At 31.3% G+C, this 23016-nt stretch overlaps 1 protein-coding gene across 2 annotated transcripts in view; it reads left to right on the forward strand.

Moving 5' to 3' along the window:
* The first annotated feature begins 18101 nt into the window (after nt 1-18101).
* Nucleotides 18102-23016, forward strand: part of LOC106644320 (sodium-independent sulfate anion transporter) — a 35507-nt gene continuing 30592 nt past the window's right edge. For both annotated transcript variants that reach the window (XM_014359768.2, XM_089590006.1), the window contains exon 1: nt 18102-18821. The gene's annotated coding sequence lies outside the window, so the exon portion shown is untranslated. The remainder of the gene's footprint in view (nt 18822-23016) is intronic.

The following is a 23016-nucleotide window of genomic DNA, read 5'->3' on the forward strand; positions in this document are numbered from 1 at the left end:
AGGTACTGTGGCTCGGTTACTTTTCTATACCTCCCTATATGGAATATATTCGGGGCTTTATCGAGCGGTGCTCTTGTACACATAGTGTACACATATATGTACACGAGATTCTGGTATAAGTGCATACTAATGCTGCTGCTTTCAATGACATGGCAGGCTAAGAAGTACCAAGTGGTGCATCGTAAAAATCAGGTCATGCATAATATTCAAATTCAAAATTTTCAATTACATACGAGCCGTTGGGCTTGATCGATTTACTTTTTAACATTAATTATTTTACACGCTGCTATGTGCAAAGTTTAGTTAGAAATCTACCTTGAGTAAAAAATAATTAAAAAAAAAAAAGAAACACCCGATTACAAAATTAGTTGGTAAAGTTATCAGTTGATATTTTTAGCAACTATTTTTTATGACTTGTCAACGTTGTTTCAATAAAAATAAATAACAATAACAACAACGATATTAATAATATCAATAATAATGACGAGAATTTATTAGCTCATAAGCTTATAAAATCACTTACCAATTATTTTTGTCATTTTTAGGTATGACTGCTTTACAGAAATGAATTATATTTTTACCAAAGCAAAAAGTGTAACCAATGTATGTATAAAGTATACAAAATTTTATCAGCCTCAAGATTGTATTGCGCTAAAAAAATTAAAATCAGTTTTTTTGCAAGTTGTAAATCTAAAATTAAAATTTTTTCTTAAAATTTTTATTAATTTTTTTAGAACCAACTTCATGTTGAAAGAATTACATAAAACCTTGAAAAATATTTTTTTTTAATTTTTTCGCTACACATTTTATAGTTTTATTGAAGGTATTGAAGGTGTGGATGTGGTCAAAATAAAATATAAATCTCAATAAAATACAACTTTTTTGCATTATACATTTTGATTTTAGTGACAATCCTAATAGTCCAGAAGATAATAAACATTTAAAAATAAGTTTAAAAAAAGATTTGTGCAAATCACAGTATAAAGTTGACACCACACCACAAAATTGTGAATTCAAAAGCTCTAGATATTAAAAGAATTTTACTTATTGTAATACACTTGTTTGAAGACTATTCGACGTTCTGAAATATGGATGAAAGTTATAAATGTTGCTGTTCTACGTTCTTTTAATTATCTACACATTTATATCTAAAATGTAATCAATATTATCTACATGGCGATAATTTACAAAAAAAGCTAAAAACTTAGGTAATAGTACTAGAACTGATGAATTAAAAAAGTTTTTAAAAATTTGTGCGAATTCAGTCAGACTTTTTCTTGTAGCAGTCATAACTTGGATGCAAAAAATTCACCTTTAGCATGAATTGATCCGCTAGTTTAATGCACATTTATTATTAGCTTATACATTATTTTGTCATCGTTTTATCATAACCAAAAAGTAAATAATTTTTTTTTCATTGGAGGATAGGATAACATACTATATTACCTGAGCAACAAAGCCCTGGAACTTAAGGTGGTTCTTTCATGAAATGATTATAAACAGAATGGCATTAAATCTTAAGGAATCATTTATTAAGTTACAATACACTACCCCTCAAAATTTTTAAGTAGGCTGACGAGTATAGAAGCAATAAACTGGTAAATGAAAATTTAATTTTAAACATGTGCTCTTATGGCAAGTAAGCATTTTTTACTGAAAGTTGTAGCCTAGTTATTTATTTACAGAACATAACTAAGTATAAAACTGACTTAATAAAGCTTACGCAATACTAAATATACTGTTATTTGAAAATATACATGTTCACGGACTTGATCAAAAGATATTAAAAGAAACACAGGCATACATTTTCGTTTCCTGTGTTGAAAGCATAGGTTAACATCCACTGCTGGTATTTTGAGGTTAACCGTGAATTTGAGATAATCATTCCTACGAACTTTTATATCGTATGTCGTGATCTAAAATTTTGAATCAGTACTTAATTTGACTCAGTAAACAGTATTTACTAAAAGTCGTTTGACATTTAAGCAGTATTCGTAAATATCAACTTAATAGCCACACCTTTGACTTGGGAGTCATGAAAGAACCACCTTAATCTTGACATTTTTTTTACCATAAAAATACAAACATATACATTCTACTTATTTAAAAATCTGGAAGGTTTGAGAGACTTCTGCGAGGGTTATAATGAAAAGCTGATCTCTCACGTAATAAATTGTTTATTTGTCGATTTTGATGCTGCTGCAGCAATCTCGATAAATATTTTGCGTCAGTTTCTTGACACTTAAAATTGTATACATTAGATGCATTTAAAGTTTTCCTTCCACTTCACCCTCTTAAGACTTTTGGCATGGTTAAGACTTTTTGGAGCCATACAGGCTGTTTTTTGTCAACTTTGTTAAGTTCTAATATATTTAATGGCAAGGTAGTTCGACGTCCGATGACCTTAAAAAAGACCATTGACCTTCTTCAGTAACCTTTTTTTGACTGAAATTTCCAGGAAAACTTAGTGCCTAGATGATTTAAGTTGATCTTCTCTGCTAATACAGTAAGTACCAAACTGATTGGGAGAAAAACTACGTCTGAAGCGCTGGAGCTAGTTTTAGAGCTCTTTCATCTCGATTATTTGTAAAAAAATTTTGTTGAACCAAAATAATCAATTTTTAGAATTTTTTCAAGTATCAAGCGATTATTAAAATGACTATACATTTCATTGGGTTTTGAGAGAAACAAAGACAGAGCCTGATGTGTTGTATCAAAAGCAACGATGTTAGATTGAAAAACTCAACCTTTCAAATAAATCCGATGAAATATTTTGTTGTTATTGTAGCGATTTTTTTCCTTCAGATGTGTATGCCAGACTTACGTTCCAGAAAAAAAATCGTAATCCAAGTGCATAAGCTTACAACATGCTTTCGATTCAGACAATTTCTACTAATTAGAAAAAAAACGTGTATTGCGTGATACGATTTTATCTATACAGCTACACCTTCGTTGTAAGATCACTTATCATAATAATTTGTTTTTTAATCGATTGCTGTTATACATCAAATAATTAATTCATAGTACTACGATCAAAACATTGATCAAAGAGCGTCTAATTTTAATTTTATAGCATAATGTAAAATTAAATTTTATATTGTGTATGTACTACATTTCCATAATACCGGAATTCCTCACAGTTCATTAATATAAAGCATTGTCTCGCTTTTCGAGGCGGAGACAAAAGCAAAGTAATTTAAATGGCAGAATTGAAGTTATCTTTTTCATTAGACATTTTGGAATTTTATTTGTACAGCTATTATAATGCTATTATAATTATCTACTTGTCGATACCTGAAGAAGTCATGTTTTTGAAAAACACCTAGTGTCAGACCGTCAATATACCAACGCTATTTGTTTAGTCAATCAGAGGGAAGCGAGGAGGGAAGTTGATCTAGTAGGAAAATTCGGTCGGTAAGTACTACTACAACATAATATTAATGAAAACGTTTCTTTGGAAGTATTAAAGTATTAGTCGTTTAATTTTTTTCAATTACACAACGCTATGCAAGTTGGTATGCAAGTTGGTACGGATACTGTTTTCTTGTTATTTACGATTAACAATTTTACAATTGTGATATTTACTCAAAATACCTAAACTGCTTTCTTACAAAACCTTTGGTTCACAAAGTCACATGATCTGAAGTGCTGTAAAAATTTCTGAAAAACTGATTTAAACAATGTGCACCTCATTATAACCTTGTATTATTATTACTACGATCTATAGAATGCTTGTTATTACTAAGTTTTTTTTTAAATTAAAGGTAAAAAATTTTGTGATTCCCTCGGTTATTTACGGTTTTTGAATGTATTTATGCATGATGTTTCATCACAAACGACTTGTGTTACATTACATGTATGTTTTTAAATAACTTACGTAAAATCATAGTAACTGTAGTACAATGTTTAAGTCTTATAAGATAACAATTATGCCATAAACATTTCTTTAATATTTTGAAAAATTAATAATACGCACCTGCCCATTGTTCGATACTTAAACATGTAAAGTTCTTAAAAGATCAATTTATTATATTCTACAAACTTTCGTTTTTTTCCAATGCTACTGATTTACTTTGTGTGGATTTCTTTAAACAATATTTTCATAAAACCATTACATTATTCTAAGAATGTAGTCGACTTAAGAATTTAAATGCTTGTCCAATTATCAGCTACTTTAATGATTGTTAAGAATAATAGCGTATTTTGGAAAGTGCTATAGCAAAACATGCCTAAAATATGTTGAAAACGAAGAAAAAGTGTTATAAAAGCATAAAACTTTAAATTAGAAAAAAAAGTTTTTTTTGCAAAATAAATTGTCAAACTAAATTTACCATAACGATTGCAGTTGTATCCATAACACCTCAAAAAATAATCTGGACGGACAGCGCAGGTACTACTTGGTTCATAATTTAACCACTTGATTGAATTTTCTTCTGCATAAACATGAGCTCCAACAACCAGCAGACTTATGAAAATGAAACTATTCCACCAAGATTTGAGCCACAAAAGCTTGAAGATACTATATTTGTAACTGAAAAAACGAAATATTATAGACGAGTCTATACATCTCCTTTGCAATCCTATATCTCCTCTGGAAATGAAAACATTGATGGAAATAATTTCCAAGAACGAGATAGTAGCTCAATAAAAGTGGAAGTTTCTCAGTATCGACCTAGTAGTTATACTGAATTTTCTGGGTGTACAAATGCAAATAAAAAAGACTAAACAATCATTAAGTTCATTACTCTAATACATAGTATGTATCCACCTTATGTGCAGTGAAATTTTTATTTGAAATAATGGGTATAGGTTAATCTTGTTTAATTTAGTCAAATACTATTCCTATAAATAGCTATTCAGTGAATTTATTTTTACGTAATTACACATTCGAAGATGCTTTGCTCTGTAATACCTTTGTATACTCTGGTTGCAAATAAATAGATAAATAAATTAAGTGAATTAATACATTTATTTTGATTATTTCAAAATTAAATCATGAAGACTGGTAAACATTTAATTGTATTTTTCATAGCTGGAGAAATCTTATGTTATTAGTAAAAATTAATTTATCAGTGGCACTCCTAAGCCGGACAAGCCAAATGCCAGTTGTAACAAAATGCCTGTTCATAAATACACTACTTTCATGTAAGTGTCTAACAACATTTATGAAATATTCAACTCTAATTTTAATGTCTTTCAATACCTCACTATTAAAACTGTCGTGGTGAAAACTGTTATGTAAATTGCTTTTAAAGACGATTTTAAAAATAATGTAATGTTCATAAGTAAATCTTTATTATGAAAACGCCAATATAAAATGAGCAAACAGCTAAATTTATGCAAAAATTGTTTTGAAAATAAACTACATTAGTTATCACTGCAAAAAGCCATACTTATATTAATTTTTAAAATTATTTTAAGTGATCAAAGTTAGCATTATCATATCAGTTTTTATCTATCTTTGTTTATTATCGTTAGTAAGACCATAATAGATACATTTTAGATATAAACATCTATTCCATTACACTCAGCATGTAGAAAAAGAACTAATTTTTACGTTGAAATTTTTTTTTTACTTGCAGAGCGTTAAACAAGTTTTGATAAAATACGTAAAACATCTACAAGTTCTTATTAATTTACAACTTCTGTATTCATGACTTTGTGGTATCATGTAAGCTTTGTACTGTAATTGGTACAAACCTCTTCTAATTATTATTTTTAAACAAAATAGGATTGCGATTCGATTGGAAGTGTACAATACAGTAAAGTATTTCAGAGCAGTCTAAAACTTTTTTCAACTGCTCAGACACTTTTAGTAAAAATTATAAAAGATGTAGCAAAAATATTGATTCTTTTTATATTCTTCGATGGTTTTTTCAATTAATAGTTACGTATAAATAAATAAAAATATTCAAAATATTTTGTTTTTTAACTCTGAAACTTTCACTTCGACACCAAACGTGAAAGTCGATGACTTTTAAAGGTGTACTAAATAACTAAGGTTTTAACTTGTAAAACAATACTTTTTTGACTGCCCCCTGAAATACCTTTTGTTGAGGTGTATGTAAATTGATTAAGTTTAACTTTTTGAGATCTACCTTTTTTGTCTCAACTGCGTATGGATCAGAAATATTGATTCATAAAGTTACATGCCAAAACCTGATTTTATTTGTTTAGAGTTATACACTCTTGAGACTATTTGAAATGCTTCTTTTTTATTTAAAAAGTTATTAAGACTAAAATCCTTTAAATGGCGTTTGAATTTGACAGGAAAATGAAATTATTTTCGTTTCTTCAAATTCCCATTAAGTATAAGGACAATTTATGTCTTAATATAAATTTTTTTAGCTTTATAATAGATTTAAAATTATTATATTAGCTTCAAGCTCCTTTTTGTGAATCGGTAATCTATTGATGGGCGATGAATTAATAGGTGACCAATTTATGCACAAACTAATGATGTGCAACCCATTGATGAGCCACCCATTAGTAGACAAGTTAACGTGTAACCTGATAATGGGCTACCCATTGATAGTTGATAGTTGACTACAATATGGGTGAAATATTGATGGGTGACTCTTCAATAGTCAACTCACTGATGACAAACTTATTGGTATAAGCCAGTTGATAGATGACTAATTGATAGGTAATCTTTTGATGAGCAATTCATTAATGTGCAACTCATTTATGGGTGGCCCATTAATGGGTAAATTGTTCATGGGCTACTTATTAATTAGCAACCGAACGAGTGAACGTATAGTAGGCAACTTGATAATGGATGTCCTGACGGTTGTAACTAATTAATAGGTGACCCACTGATGGGCAATCCATTGATGTATCACCCATTGATGGGTGGCCTATCGATGCGTGACTTGTTCATGGGCTACTTATCGATTAGCGACTGATTAATAAATGAACGTTTAGAAGATAACTTGCTGATGGGCGACCCATTAGTGGTAACCTATTGATGGGTGACTAGTTCATAGGTGACTTATTGATGGGTAACCCATTGAATGTAAATGATTGATAAGTGGCCCTGTAGTAGGCAACTTGCTAGTGGGTGACCTGATAAATGTGGCTAGTTAATAGGAGACCCATTGATGGGCAATCCATTCATGGGTGGCTTATTCATGGGCTATTTATTAATTAAAAACCGATTAATGAGTGAGTGAACCTTAAGGTATAAGCTTGCCGGTGAGTTACCACGGTTGTCAAGCTTGAAAACGTTATAAATCTTTTTTTTATCACAAATTATACATCTTAAGGTAAAATCTGAGCCCAGGTGAGTTGAAAATAATGCAGTGATGGCTGAGTAACACGTGATCAAAAATCACAAAAAATGTATTTTCTCAAACTCGAGAAATTTTTTACTTAGAATCTGTAAGGTTTAGGACGTTCTTTTACAAACCGAACACCTTTCTGACCGACACATTTCAGATTTAACTTAAACTTTCTTTAAGGGTTCTATATCGAAAAAAAAGGTGTAAGAGGATTTTTTCTAATTTTCGATATTTCGAAAAATAAATAAGATCGAAAATTCGTGAATTTGATAATTTATCGATAATAGCCTATTTTTCAAAAATTCATAACTCCAGTTCTATTTAAGCTAAAAAATTCATTTTTTTTTTTTTGAAAGTAAAAAGACAAGCTTTAAGAAAAAAGTACGTACAAAACAAATTGTCAAAAAATTCAAATTGTTATAAACAATTTAAATGTTTAAATCAGTTTTTAACAGTGGTGCCACCCATGAATCAGCTTGTTACTATTTTTATCATATTCTGCGTCAAATTTTCCATCGACAACGCGCTTAAAAACGATGGAGAAGTTATTTTTACTGTGAGAAAAAAAATTAATTAATTTAGCGCGGTACGTCACATCGACACGTGGGTCACATTTAACGGTTCATATTCTTGTTTTACACAGTTTATCTCTTAAATACAAATAATTGTCTCATTGTTTTAATTAAAAAAACATGTTTTATTAGCCAAGAAGATGGAAAAAAATAGAAAAAATACATAAATAAAAATAAATAAAAAACATTGTTGAAAATGAAATTTTTTTATGAAGATTTCAATAATGCATTAGTTAATAAGAACAATATTTGGAATATAATAATAAGTACAATATTTAAAAGTAGACTTTTAATGTGAAGTCGGAAAAAAGTGTCACTCTGCTGATAATTTAAAATCTTTTTCGTGGTATGAAAGGTTAATCAAATTTTTCTTATTTTTGTATGGCCCACTGGCACCGTTTGAAAAATATATTATTTTGTTAACCCCCTTTAAATTTAATTTTATAAATTGTACTAATTGTTTTTGAAAAATATGGACTGCAATTGTGTCACGTCATAAACAATCAGACATACTTACTTACCTTTTTAGCTGCAACTCGTTTTTATTATCTTTGTAATAAATGAAAAATGGATTTATCGTCACTTGATCGTTATTCCAGTGAATACCTTGTACAGAATTTTGAATTATAAAAGAATAATTCTCAGAAAAATCACAAATGACAATACATTCATTTTTCAGTAATTTAATTTTTTTTCATTTAAAAAATCTCTCTGTTTATTTACTGAAAATGAATGTGTCAATAATTTAGACAAACCGTTACTTAAGTTTTGTAAAAACTCATTAATAGATAGATGATATTAGTGTTTCTAAATTTGTTCTTTCGGTTGTAATCCACTGCCTGTATGTAATATTTTCAATTATTTTGTCTTGAAAAGTTTGTTTAAGTTGATTAAAAATATTAGTTATGCCAGGACATTTATCACATGCGCCTAAAAAGCAATTAGTAGATTTACTAGAACAAATCATGCGATCTAAATAATCATGGTAATTTTTCATAGGTTGCGACGAATCAGCAGTGATTTATTTTAAATTTGCTCCGTCAGTTAATAATTTAACATTTTCATGTATTGCACACTCAGACAGAATGAGTACCAGAAGCTCCAGCTAACACGCAATGTTTGGGACTCAAACTAGCAAACTTTGAAAAACTACATTTAATTGTTGGATGTTTAAATTTGAAATGATTATATAATTCTTTTAAGTTATTTAAGATTAGTCTTTTTTGCATAGGAATTCGCGTTTCACCTACTTCAACAGAAATGTAATCTTTTTGGCCTAGCATCAGTTGAGTATAATCATCAGACTGATAAAACGTGACTTTATTACTAACAACATCTGCTTCTAAAAATAGATGATATTTAGGGTTTGGATCACTTAAAATACTTTTTTCTTTAGTAATTGTGTTTGCAACAGATATCATGTGACGAGTTGCTGTTGAAAAATTAATCAATATTTTGTTGTAGGACCAATGTCTGAAAATGGTTAAAATTTTTATTTTGTGAACTCGGTCTTGCGAAGTATTAAAACTTTCTTGTAAAGTTCTTAAAATTGTAATGTCATAATCCCCGTCATCAAGATCATCTGGATCATCGTCTGTCAGGTTAAAAACTTTTTTCTTAATTACTTCTGTAATTTTTTTAATTTTTTCTTCCGGGTACCTTTTTTGCTTTTTTTTTTTGTCAGATTCTTCACTGTTTAATGCTTCCTTGTTTTTCTGCTATAAGAAATATAAAAACTTATTATTTATACTATTTAAAATAGCGGAAGTATAAAAATTTCCATTAAATTGAAGTACAATAAAATGAATTTTAGTAATTTGATTTCAATATTTAATTTAAAACATAATAATTTTCCAAGAAATTGATTTGATTGACTAGAAGAAGTTAACGGCCTAAAAAAATTAAGGGCATACTACACTGTTTGAAGCTGTACATATAAGTTAGATTCCAGTAACAATTTTTAATATTATAATACAGTTACATTCAACATTAATACACTGATACATACCATTTCGACTTAATGATTTCCAATATCGTCATTTTTTTCTTCTTTGATGTGTTTGATACGCAGACGACACGAGTCGCAAAATCTTTGTTGCAGTGTCTCAGCAGTAATTGACAAATTTAAGGTTCGAAGCTGGCTTTCGTTTACTTTTCGCAAATTTGACACACTTTTTTTGGATGACTAATATTTTTAAATTGATTAAAACATACATCAGTACGAACGTTTATAAATGATAATTTTTTTAACATTGTTTTAGGCATTGTTGCATGTTTTCATCTACAATTTGCCTTTAATTTCTTGCTGTACTCAAACAACGAAAGGCCACTTTCACTAATGGAGAGAGAACAAGACAGTGCAAACTGTTGAAAGTAGTAAAATTCGAAATGTTAGAAAGAAGCTATTAAGAAGCACGTGCAGCACTAAATGCGTAAGCGACAAACGGTCACTGCACAGCGGGTTCACATAATAATAGTCTACTGCTTTTCCCTTCTACTGTCCCTACTCCTTAAAATTGAATCCCTGTCAGTACTGCCAAAGCAACCAACAGTATTTACCGAACGCGTGGGAATCTTTAAGGAATATAAGATAATATTTTCATTGATCAAATTAATATTTAACATTAAAATTTTAAACTATTTGATTCATAATATTTTGTCGATATTCATTTATTTATTTTTATTTAAGTATTTTTTCTATTTTTTCCCATCTTCTTGGCTAATAAAATATGTTTTTTAATTAAAATAATGAGACAGTTGTTAATAACAAATTGAATTTTTTTAAGATTTGTTTTGTAAGTACTTTTTCCTGAAAGCTTGTCTTTTTGCCTTCAAAATAAAAAAAATGAATTTTTTAGCTCAAATAGAACCGGAGTTATGAATTTTTGAAAATAGGCTATTATCGATATATCATCAAATTCACGAATTTTCGATCTTGTTTATTTTTCAAAATATCGAAAATTTAAAAAAAAATCCTCTTACACTTTTTTTTCGATATAGAACCCGTAAAAAAAGTTTCAGTTAAATCTCAAATGTGTCGGTCAGAAAGGTGTTCGGTTTGTAAAAGAACGTCCCATATACATATTCATTAATTTTTGTTCTAAATGTGCCAGAGAATCAGAATAAATTTTTTGTTAACAAAAATTGTAAGATTTCTCTTTTTTTTTGTATAATTCGTTAATAACCATTAGTTGCAGCAAAATAAAGACAAACGCCATGGTTTACCGTTTTTAGGAGGTCAAAATACATCGAATAAAAAAAAACTGTGGAATCGAATTTTTGACGAGCACGTATCAGCAAAATCTAACGTGAGCTACCTATTACCACAAAAATTTCTGAGAAAAATATAAATGCGTAGAAATCGAACTGTGACCAGCTCCTTCTCCTCACTTCTTCCCTTTTTATCTCTTCCTACCTTTTAACGGTGCCATAGAAGTACGTTCACAGAAATATGAAAACGATGGACCTGAACAGAACACGTGCTGCTTGGTGATTTGAAAAGATTTTTGTTTTCCTCTGTGTGAGAGAGAGGTAGAGAAGACAAAAGAGGAGAGAAAAACAGAAATACAGGATCGTTCCTGTTTAGTCAGCTTTTTGGAGTATTTTTGTTCTTTTTATCTTCTGTTTCACATTTTATCCGTTGTATTTATTATAAACACATCGCAGCATCTCAGGTTGAGCCATAAATGTCAGAGTTCAGTACCAAATTTTCTAGCATGAAAGCATGGGTGTTATGGAAATTTTCCTATTTTAATAAATGGAAATTCTATTTTTATATAATTAATATGTATTAATCAGTCTAAAATGATTATATACTATACTAATGTCTTGTAAAAAGTACCAGTTCCATAAATTATCACATGGTAACAAAATTGTTCTTAATTAAAATAGAACCATTCCCGTTAGACCCAATGCTTTCATGCTAGGAACTTTGGCGCCGAGCACCGACATTGGCGGAACCATCTGAGATGTAATAATAGTCAATAAAGTCTTGTTTCCGCCTAATTTCAAGCACAGCAGTTAGCACAAACAATTTTTGCATTAGCTATACAGGGTATCAGAGAAAAATATTTCGATGGTTGCATAATATTTACATAACGAAGTGAACGAGTATATTTTCTTGTGAATTTCTAGAACATTGTATTTTTGAAACAACGGTTGCTGTTGTAACCATCACTTTTTCATGAAAGAAAAACGAATGTATGCTTGTATGTAATATTTGTGTTTAAAATAACTTGTAAGTTTATATGAGAATTTTTAAATTTATCATACACACGTTTGATAAACTCCATGAATATGCATATAAATCAGTATAATAAAAATGGCGTGTATAATAGTAATAGTAACAATAATAATAATAATAATAACAATAGCAATAATAATAACAATAGTAATAGAAATAGTAATAATAGTCATAATAGAATTAATAGTCATAATAGCAATAATAGTCACGATTAAAATAATAATTATTATATTCACAATAATAATGATCATTAACGAAATGAAATCTAATTGAAATAAGTATCAAGTCAAAATTAATTTATACATGGCAATCTTTAAAAACACTAAAGTAATAATTTCAGCATTGAATAGTAGAAACAAATACGGTTACATTGATAATTTACTAAAGTTTATGACAAAATTTATTGTTACAATTGAGAAACATAAGTTACAGAAACAAATTTCGGTCAACCATCTTCATACTGATATTTGTTGTGATACTCACAACTATTTAGTAACTAGCAGCCCCCCGTCTCGGCTTCGCCCGAGACTTACTAAATAAAACACTGTATACACTATAGTGTGTTGACATGTAATGTGAAACATTTTCAGTTAGAAATTTTACATATATTCCTGATACATCTCAGAACAAAAATCTTCTTATAAAAACATAATGTTTGGGAATCCATATGGTTTATTTGGTCAAACAATAAGGTGTAAAAATTCAAAAAAATAATAATGCTGAAAAGTACCATGCGTTCTTTATGCCATAAAATAATCGGTGGCCATAAGAAGCCGTTGGTTTACAGTTTCTCCCGTGTAATTCACGAAAAGGGCTATTTTTTTAAGCTGTTAAGATTTTAAACCCCCAAAAAATATATATTAAAAAAATTTTTTTTTCTCATATCTCACAACTTTATTACCAGAGCAACAAAGTCCTGGACCTTAAACCCTACATTTTTATTGCCACAAAAACACAAATACATTTTCTACTCATTAAAAAATCAGAAGTAGGATCTTTAAAGATTTCATAGATTGCTGTGAGGGTACAATGAAAAGCTGATCTCTCACGTAATGGACTCTTTAGTTGTCGATTTTGACGCTGCTGTTTCAATCTCGATAAATTTTCTGCGTCAGTTTCTTGACGCCTAAGTAAAATTGTATTTATTACATACACTTGGAGTTTTTCTTCCAATTCACCCTCTTGCGACTTTTGGCATGCTTAAATTTTTGTAACCACTAAAAGCTGTTTTCTGTCAACTTTGTTAAGTTCTACTATATTTGTTGGCAAGGTAGTTCAACGTCCGATGGCCCTAAAAAAGACTGGTGAGCTTTTTAAGTTAACTCTTTCTTCGGGAGAAAAATTACAAAGTCCGAAACTTTGGGGCTAGTTGTAGTGCTCTTTTCCAACGTCTCCCGGTATAACGTCGAAGACGTTGGTGTCTAAAGCACCTTTTTTATTTGCAGATTCATTTGTTTTGGTGATCTTAGATAGAAAGATTGGTTAGTGATACTTGTCCAGTGAAGGCTGTCCCGTTGGCTCAAATTTTTTTTCCTTGATAGCTGTTGTAGGTTTGCCCAGCGCAGACCTTAGAGAGGATCAGTGATTCCTGGTTGAATGCTTAGAGTCGAAAGGGTAATATAGGGTCGACGGTCACTGGGGTTCCCAGCCTTGCGGCGAACAACTCCGCTTGTGACGTCTGACAGTGAATGACTGACTTTGTTCAATAGTGCCCGTCTTTAGTTAATATGGTCTTTTAGTCGACGAATCGCTTCCGGAAATGGTAGTAAAAATGTATTTGTTGGCAAGGTAGTTTACACTTAGGTGGATCCTAAAAAGAACCGATAAAATTGATGGTTAAGTAGGGAACGTAAATACTTATAATGGCCCTAAAAAGCGCCAGTGGTGAAACTTTCAGGCTATTCTTTATTATTATTCCTGATGATAAAGAGCTGGCTACGGGTTGCTTGATTCTTACCCAGGGAGTCTCGATGTACGGAGACTGTGATAGAGGGAGGTACGCCGCTGACCAAAGAATATCTCGTCTTTGGGTCGTTCCCCGGATAAACAACAGCTCATCGTTAGACGGGAAAATGTGGGTAAACGCGTTGGGGACGCGACGACCAAGAAGGTAGCCGTTGTGGCTGCCCATGCCCCATGCCCCTCAGAGCTGTTTTTCCCTGGCTTACATTTGTAGTCAAATATGCTCTTACTGCATCAGGTGGGATGGTGGGACTGCCATACAACTCTGAAGAGTTGGTGCTTGGTGCAGATCGTGCTCTGGCTAGATATGTCTCCTGGTATTATGCCAGAGACGTCATCGGTTGGAATTAATTTTTTTTTGATCGCACTCGTCGAGATTCAGGGTGAATGGACACCCAGGTCCCTTTTCCCTTACAGAAGAGTGTCGTCTGTAACCGGGATACCCAGCTGCAAGACTTTCATCAGCATGCCCTATACAGGTCGTTGAACTGCCTGAGTACATTTGCATGGATATTGAGACTCTCCGGCTTATTATAACCACACTTATTTAATTCTGTTGCAGGTAGCCTTGATTTTATGTCAACGTCACCTAGCGGACTTCACGGAACTAAAGTGAAAAGCTGGCGTATTTAAAACTTTAAGCTCATTTATTGCTATTGTTATTAAATTTTTTATGATAAAAACTTTACTAAAACTATCTAGGGAGTATCATGAATCAGTGTGCAAAATTTGAGCAAAATCGGTTCAGTAGTTTTCGCGGTTAGCAGTTACAACGGTTTTAGCACTTTGCTTTATATATTAGTAAGATAAGATAAGATAGAAAATGTTACGGGAGTTTAAAAGTATATATATATATATATATATATATATATATATATATATATATGTTGAAAAAATTTAATAATAGAAAGCTCTGGATTCGAAAAAGTTTGCTTTCTTTGTAAGCAGTGTGACGTGGGATTCCGAAGGCTCGGGATGCTTAATAATAAAACGTCAGTTAAAATTAGTTAATCACTTTATTTACTATTCCTTGAGAGAAGGTGATTGGCTGTCCCGAGTTACTTATTGTGACCACCCTCTTTCTAGTCCCGGCGTTCTAGAGCTCTGCGGTCACTGCTGCGGGCCTTTTTATAATAGCTGAGGCCTATCTCACGCAATATGTTTCATACTGTACGTGACAGCAGATTATTTAAAGTTTTTTGTTTGAGAAAAATCATTTTCTTGACTTAATCTTCGAAAGTTTGGTTTTTCAAAAAGAATCATTTAAAATAGTAGTTTTCGTCGGATAAGTGCCATCGTCTCCGGGGCTATTTTGCGGTCAGAGGGACCTGCGAAGTAGAGCCCGAGGGACGTAAGGTAGCCACACAGCGATGGCGCTTATGTGGCGAATGCTATTTTTCCTACCAAGGGCACACCAGCCTTAGCTCAGCCTCAAAAAGTATTGTGAATGACTTTTTTCATTTTTTTTAGTTAGAAAGTTCAGTTAGTTAATCATTACTACCAGTTGGTGTTGAATCGATATTTACTAGGAAAAAAATAATACATTAAATTGAAAGTGAAATTTTCGGTTTCCTCAACAAGAGCCCGTGTTTAAAGTCACAACTTTGACAATAATATTTTCTCAAAACTGTATGGCATTTCGCTTTAAAATTCTAACACAAATTTCTTCATAACTTGATTTATAGCTTTTAACAATTTCTGTTACTTTCTCATCATTTTTATTTTTGGAATGTACCTCGTTAACATTAAGCCACCGCGAACACACGAAATCGTAAACATTTTTTTTTTTTCATCCAATAAGTTATGTAAAAATTATAGTCAACTGCCCTTACTTCCAATATGTAGTTAGTAAAGCTAAAAAAATTTTTTAAATAAGCAAAATAGCGATCAAGCAGTAACATTACAGTGGCAAAGAAAAATCATCAAAACAAAAAGAGGAAGAGAGTTAACTTTCAACTTGTTTGTTCTCTGTCCTACTCATATTTACCATCTATGACATGCACTTTTATATGAAAGGCTTGTATAGACTCAAATCTGAGAATCTGTCAATAGCAACCGAAACTTTTTGTCACAAACTTAACAGCTAGCGAAATGTTTGGAAAGTAAGTAAAGAGAGTAAAAGAAAAACAAACAGTAGAAAGGAAAGTAACGGAAGAAATGAACCAGAAAGAAAAGGACGATGAAGAAGTGAAGAAAACGGAAGATATACTATATGTACGGAACTTTCGCAAAAGTCAAGAGTGAATGTTTCTGAATAAGAATGAGGAGAGGAGGAAATGGCATGCCCATTGCCGATTAACGGTAAATATGGAGGTGTAAAGGTGTAAATCGCAAATTTGCTTTACGAGCGACCACCCGTTGACTGTACCCTAAACAACCTAAGAAGACAATAAAAAAGGATGTCACATCTCTCCCTCTCTCTCTAACTACCTTTAAATTCAATCCATAAACTTTATTGTTACCAGTCTTAAATTGATGAATTTATTCAGTTGCTACCAGATTCTACAACGTGTGATAGAGATCAGCGTTTTCGTAAGGATGGATTTAATTACGTATTGGGAAGATGGTACATAACAATAAAATTGCAACAAAATTCTAAAGTTGAGTCTATTAACTACAATCTAAGTTTCTTATAATACAAAAAACAACTACTGATATGTAAGTAACGACCAATCTACCGAATGCTAGAGAAAAAAATATAATTTAAGGATTTTATTGTCGGACCATTTTCATACTGTTTAGTATCATAGCCAAACAAGTTTCAAAATAATTATTTTGTCAGTAAATGTCTAACAAATTAATGTGACATACTATAAACTGATTTTTAAGACATTTTTGAACGAGTTTCATTTCTGATGTAATGTGACAGTAAACGAAAATGGAAGAAATAAATGTAGTATTCTTTTAAAAGAACTTTTATATTAAATAAGTTGTAATGTAGAAAAGTTCAATATATTTTTTTTTTGCTTTTTACAATGGTTTTTCACTGTTTAGAAAGAGAATACGGCACTACAGAAAAAAAACTTACCAAACAAAAAAGTTTTTATTTGTTTTAATATTTTTTTCAATCGTGGGCAAAAACGAATTTTTCGCTAAATTTTTATCTGTTTTAAATTATAGAGCTTTGGCATTGCATACCAGAGTAAAATGTATAGTACAAAGAGTTGTATTTTATTATTAACACTTTGTTTTTTAATACAAACGTGTAAATGTACATGAAAGAAGTTATTGCAAAAAAAATTTTTTTTTTTTGGGGCGCTGCAGTAAATGAGCTGACAAAACTGTTTTTCTCTTGTAAAAACTGTCCAAATACAAATCATAAGCTTAAATATTGAACCCAAAAATATCTAAAAATTTGGAGCCTATTCAGATCATACTTGAGTTAGCTAAAATACTTGACTACGTGCACAAATACAATACATATGTACAATACATACACCACAATATTATGGCTAAGTGGAATAAGTAACCCTAAATTAAAAATTTGTTTTATATCAAAAACCAACGATTTATACTTAATTACACTTTTTTCTTCAACAAAATTATATAAAAAACTCCCATATTCTGCTCATGTCTAAAAAACTTACCTGATGTTATTTTAACAGATAAACAAATAATTTCTCGTAAAAATTCATTTTGCAGTTTTCTTAAACTTATAAGTAGAGTAGTTTTTACTGTGTCATGTTCATCAATATTTAAAAAAATATATAATACAACTTTCTTACAAGATTTTCTTAAATTTTTTCATTTTCTAATCTTTCTTTCCACCTGAAATTTTACAAGATATACCAGGCTGTAAACCTTACCATTATTCATCTGTGTATAAATAACTAAATTTTTTGTTTATCGTTATCCTCCTCCCCTGCCCCTTACTCTATTCACGGCTTCAAAAAGCAAGGTGCAGAGGACTCACCGCCGACTTCGGGGTCAGTCACGAGTCACGCGTTATCTCCTTCCCTCTCTCTCTCGCATACTGTCGCCGTTGCACATAGCAGCAATCGTGTAAACAGTATAAGCACCAGTCAGTTGTTGGCTAGCGCGAGCGTTGCCGGTGCTCCAAAGGATCTTGCTCTTTTGAGTGCGCTTATTAGGCAGAACCGGCCGTGAGTCACGGCAGTGTGTTTTAGTCCGAGCGCGCTTCTAGCCGGTCGATCGATCGGCCAAATCGGTACGTTTCACATTAGCAGATGGGACATAAATTTTCGGTTGATTTTTATTTTTGGTCACCTGCCATTTTTCCGTAAACGCTGATTGATGGAGGCTTTAAGTGTGGAAAAACGTCAAGTTACAGAAAAAAGATTCTAGTTGACAATTTTACGCGCCTCGTTAAGAGACGCGCTTGGAGATCGGTAAGGAAAATAAGTGCCGATCATTGATTGAGAGCCATTCTGTCACAAAAAGGCGATCGTTCCGAGTTATTGAAGTCAACGATCGGTATAATTTTGAAAATCGGTAAGTGCGTGGCGTTTTGTCAAATCGAAAAAGCCGATCAAGGGTAAGGGGCAACTGGGAAAAAAAATCGGCTAAAAATCAAGGCAGGTGTCGGGCACTCCTCCGGCAATGATGCTGACCCCGAAAGTAATCCAAGTTCACGCAAAGCCGAGGTGCGACGGAAATCACGTCAGCAGCCGTGCAGGCATGTAATACTGCTATACAGTGGTGTTGTATCGTCCAGCGGGCTATTACCGATCCGGGGATTACTCCAGCTCCTCTGTACATGTAAATAAGTACCAGTGGTGACAGTAGCAGTTGCCATGTTTAATGGTTCGTATAATGCTTCTGTGTATACGTGGTAATATATGCGCAAGCGGGTGTCATTACGAGAACAAAAATTCGTGCGCGTGTAATTTACGCTTTTGGCCTACCGTGGTATGTACGAGCTCGAGTGAGCGGATGTGGAAACGCTAGTGGGATCTCTGTGTAGTGCTATTGTGCGCTACTGACGAGTTTTCCCGAATGTCGGGAAATGATGCACGCGAGATCGGTACCAGCTCCTGTCGGAAAAAAATTTCATGTTTTTAGCAGATTTTATTTTTGTGATAAGGTTTTTTTTTTTCACGATACAGGAAAAATTTTTGGCACTACAATATTACAAGGTTTTTGAAAAATCGAATCAGTAACTGTATCAAGGAGTTATTTGGTTAACTAAGTACGAAATTCAAATGACGGCTATCTTTAAGATTTCTCACTGGTAAATCAAACAAAAAATTGCCGATCACGATGAAATACCGGTCATCGAATCCACCTTTTTTTAAAATAATTTTAACACCACGCCATGAGACCGAAAAAAAAATATCTTACCAATTTGTTCAGAGCTTCGTCCCTTATGTCATTTATCAGTGTTAAAGTAACCGGTATGTGCACGATTACACGAGCGAGCGCTGCAAGTTTTCGAAGACAAAAGAAGAGGATATGTACTTTTGATTGCGACTGAATAGGTGATGCCGGACACTCGCGTCATTCGGACGAACACCTACACAATCGCTCGTTCATCGCGCATGTGGTTGCGATGTACGTGTAGGCGCTTCCTATGGCCCACACGATTCCGTCGAGTTTATTGCAGCGATGAAAAATTTCATATGCTATAAAATCGTTGCGGATCGTAATTTATTTTTCAAGACAATGATTCGTAAAATTTGTTTTGTACTTCTCACGTGCTGGAGGTCTGCTTGGCTTTTTTTTACTCGAAGTTCAATACAAGCACTTTGCTTGATCGCTATTTTAAAACAAAGATATTGGCCTCGGCGGAGGCCTAACTAAAAAGGAAGTAACGCTTTGAGTCAAGTTAAAAAATGCAAGCCTTACAAGTAGCCTCTAAGTTATTCCTGTACATTAGGTAGATAAAAAAATATTAATCTAACTGCAGATATTAGTTTATTACATTGGGACGGAAAATGTTGGAAAATATATATGTATATTTTAATGCAGAAAGTAAAGTTAGAAGTAGAAATTTATTTTAAATACGTGATTTATACGTAAATCTTGTGAACCAGTATTAATTTACTTGAAATATTTTTTTGGTAACACTTTGGCAATAATAAAACCTCAAAATTATTTTCTCGTAAGCCTTGATTAAAGCTTTTATTTGTGTACAACTTTTACACTTTACAAGTAATTTATGTATTAAATATCAAAATATTCAAAAATAGATTTTTTAGATACTTTAAGTGTTTGCTTAAAAATAGAGAATAACTGTTTTTAATAAATTTCATTTAATTGTTTGTCCAAACTTGAAGTACACAATGTAAGAGCTACCAATGTCTAGATTTTCATGTGATAACAACCAAAGTGAAAAATATATTACAACAAGAATTTTGCGAACAAGAACTGACAAAAAAAAAATTTTTGTTAAGATAATCACACTTGCTCTACGAAAAAATAGCAAGTATTTTTAATCAAGTCTTTTGCAATTTGATTGGTTTGAGATAACAATGTAACTATAATTTAGAACCAAAATTTAAAATTTCTTGTGGCTTGGGAAGAGAGCATTTTCAAATGACAAATAAAAATTACGTAAACAGAAAATGAGTATGACTGGCAATATGACGTGGATGCGAGATAGGTACATGACATGGGATTGAGCTAATGTAAAATAAAAACAAATAAAATGACAGAAAATTGACCAATAGCTGTACCCTCGTAACTATACATGTGACAGAACTCAAAACTACCGTTTTAAGTTCGCTTAAACCATGTAACAATCTTACCATTTATCAAGCATTAATAGCACCTTTTTCTGCCTCTATTAATTTTTTTACCAACTTTGTATAGTAATTTTTTATTGTAACGATGTAACTTTGTATGCAATAAATATTGTGTAATCCTTTACACAAGCCTTGCCACTGGCTTTTAAAACACACCTTTTTGGCAAGTTAATTGGGTACATGACTTCAGTGTTTTATCCTATAATTGTCTAAATGATGAATTCCGAAAAACTCCTAGAAAATCAAAAAAATTTGGTAACAGTTTACGAAGATTACCTTAAAGGAAGAAGCCTGTTTGATAATGTTTCTGAAAAACAACGTTAAATTTGTCTTATCTCTTAATTCTATCTTGACGCTACGTTAGTGATATAATTCAATATTATAAACAACCATACTCTCGAAATAGTGCATTAAACTTTTTAAAAATGGTATGTATACATTGTAAAATAGTAAATATACACTATTAAATTTAAACAGTGAAATAGTCGATTTCACTATTTCAAAATTGTATACTTAAAACGTATTTGAACCAGTGAAAATTTATTGGGAAATAGTTGATTTTACTGTGAAATAATATTTACTATTTTAAACAAGTTAACATTTCACTATTTAAATTAATTAGTAAACTTATTATTGGCAACATTCGAAATAATGTGTATGGATTGTACAGTTATCTTCATTTATATGAAGATACTTCATTGGAATACTGATAAATATTTAGAATTAAAGTTTATATCAACGGGGCGCGAATAAGCGATCCAAATTTTTCACTGTTTTGCCAGTTAGAATCTTCGTCACTTACGCAAATAGTAAAATTTTCACTATTTCAAATTTAAAGAGTAAGTAAAAAAAACTTACCCAATTCTACACTGACTTTTAGTGCATATTCTGCTTTCCCGTATAAAGATGCAGCTTTTCCATTTATATAATAATAATAATTAAAAGTAAACGCCCCGTATGTACCTGCATTTAAGCAGCAAGTGTGTAGTATACAAAAAGGCTACATACACTGGCTTCGAAGAACAATAATATCATTCAGTTTTCTTGAGTATTATTTATTTTTATTAAACAATAAAATCTTGATACGATGAATTCTAGAAAAAGTCACAGTCACATAATCGATGTTACGTAGTCAAATTACTCTTGCGCAACTGGATGAATTCGTACACGCAACAGCGATTAACTAATTTTCTTTACTTTGTTAATTGTTTGTGAAAAATAACAAAAGAGTTATTTAATCACTCTTTAATATAACAATCAAAGGTAAAAAGATCTTAAAAAGTTGAACAAATTAGTTGATTAGAACTATGTTGTCTGAAAAAAAAGAACATCAGTTCTCTGATAAGTAGCCTTTTGCTCTTTATTTGGAAAATGCAGCATGTATCTTATATCTGTTGTTTAGAAAATATATATCTTATCTCTACTGACAGTTGACTTGTGGTTATCTAACCACACGTATGTTCATTTATTTTGTTCTTTTTTTATTTATATATTAATATTTTATTCACCTATTTATACATAAATTGGTTTGTTTTATTAATAAGTGATTAACTTTTTAAAAATGTTCCAGTTACTGCGCACATTTTCTTAAGCACAGTTTGTTATTAATAGGTAGTGTCTCTTAAATGAAACATATAGATATTTCGTCAGTAGTTAAAACTATAGTTTGAAACTTATTGATTGTTTGGTGAAAATCAAATAGAAGTTCTCGGTTTATTTATAAAAATGCTCATTAGATTTAGATTACCATAATTTAGGTTTATGATTCTAATAATTTAATCTTGAAAAGAGACATACATATACCATGTAGAAAAATAAAACTAGATTTACCCGTTCACTTGTTTAAAAGGATCATGTAAATCAAACTTACTGGATACTTGAGAAGGTTCAATGAATTTCCCAAAATGCAGAGAAAGAGAAAAACTTCAAACGTTAACTATTCAAAGTATCCGGAAACTGTGTGTATTTTCACGCAGCTTCTGACACTCTGAATACAGTTATTTTGTTAAAAGTTTCACTGCTTTTTCTAGATTTTAAGAAAATATTTAATGTTATACGAAAAAGCTTGTACTTAAGTACAAAAAATATTTTTTTATAGAGGCTTTTGTGATTTATTCGAATGAAATATTATTGTACAATTGTTCGCTTGTTATGACTCTTTCTCATTTTTTTCTAAAAAGTTACGGTATGGTTTCAATCTCTATTCACGTAATGAAGAAGTTATTTAATTGAAAAATGAATGTCCGAAGAATGTG

This window comes from Copidosoma floridanum, unplaced genomic scaffold, assembly GCF_036245765.1.
Source record: "Copidosoma floridanum isolate Cflo_tuat_1 unplaced genomic scaffold, Cflo_Japanese_pri ptg000011l, whole genome shotgun sequence".
Lineage (NCBI taxonomy): Eukaryota > Metazoa > Arthropoda > Insecta > Hymenoptera > Encyrtidae > Copidosoma > Copidosoma floridanum.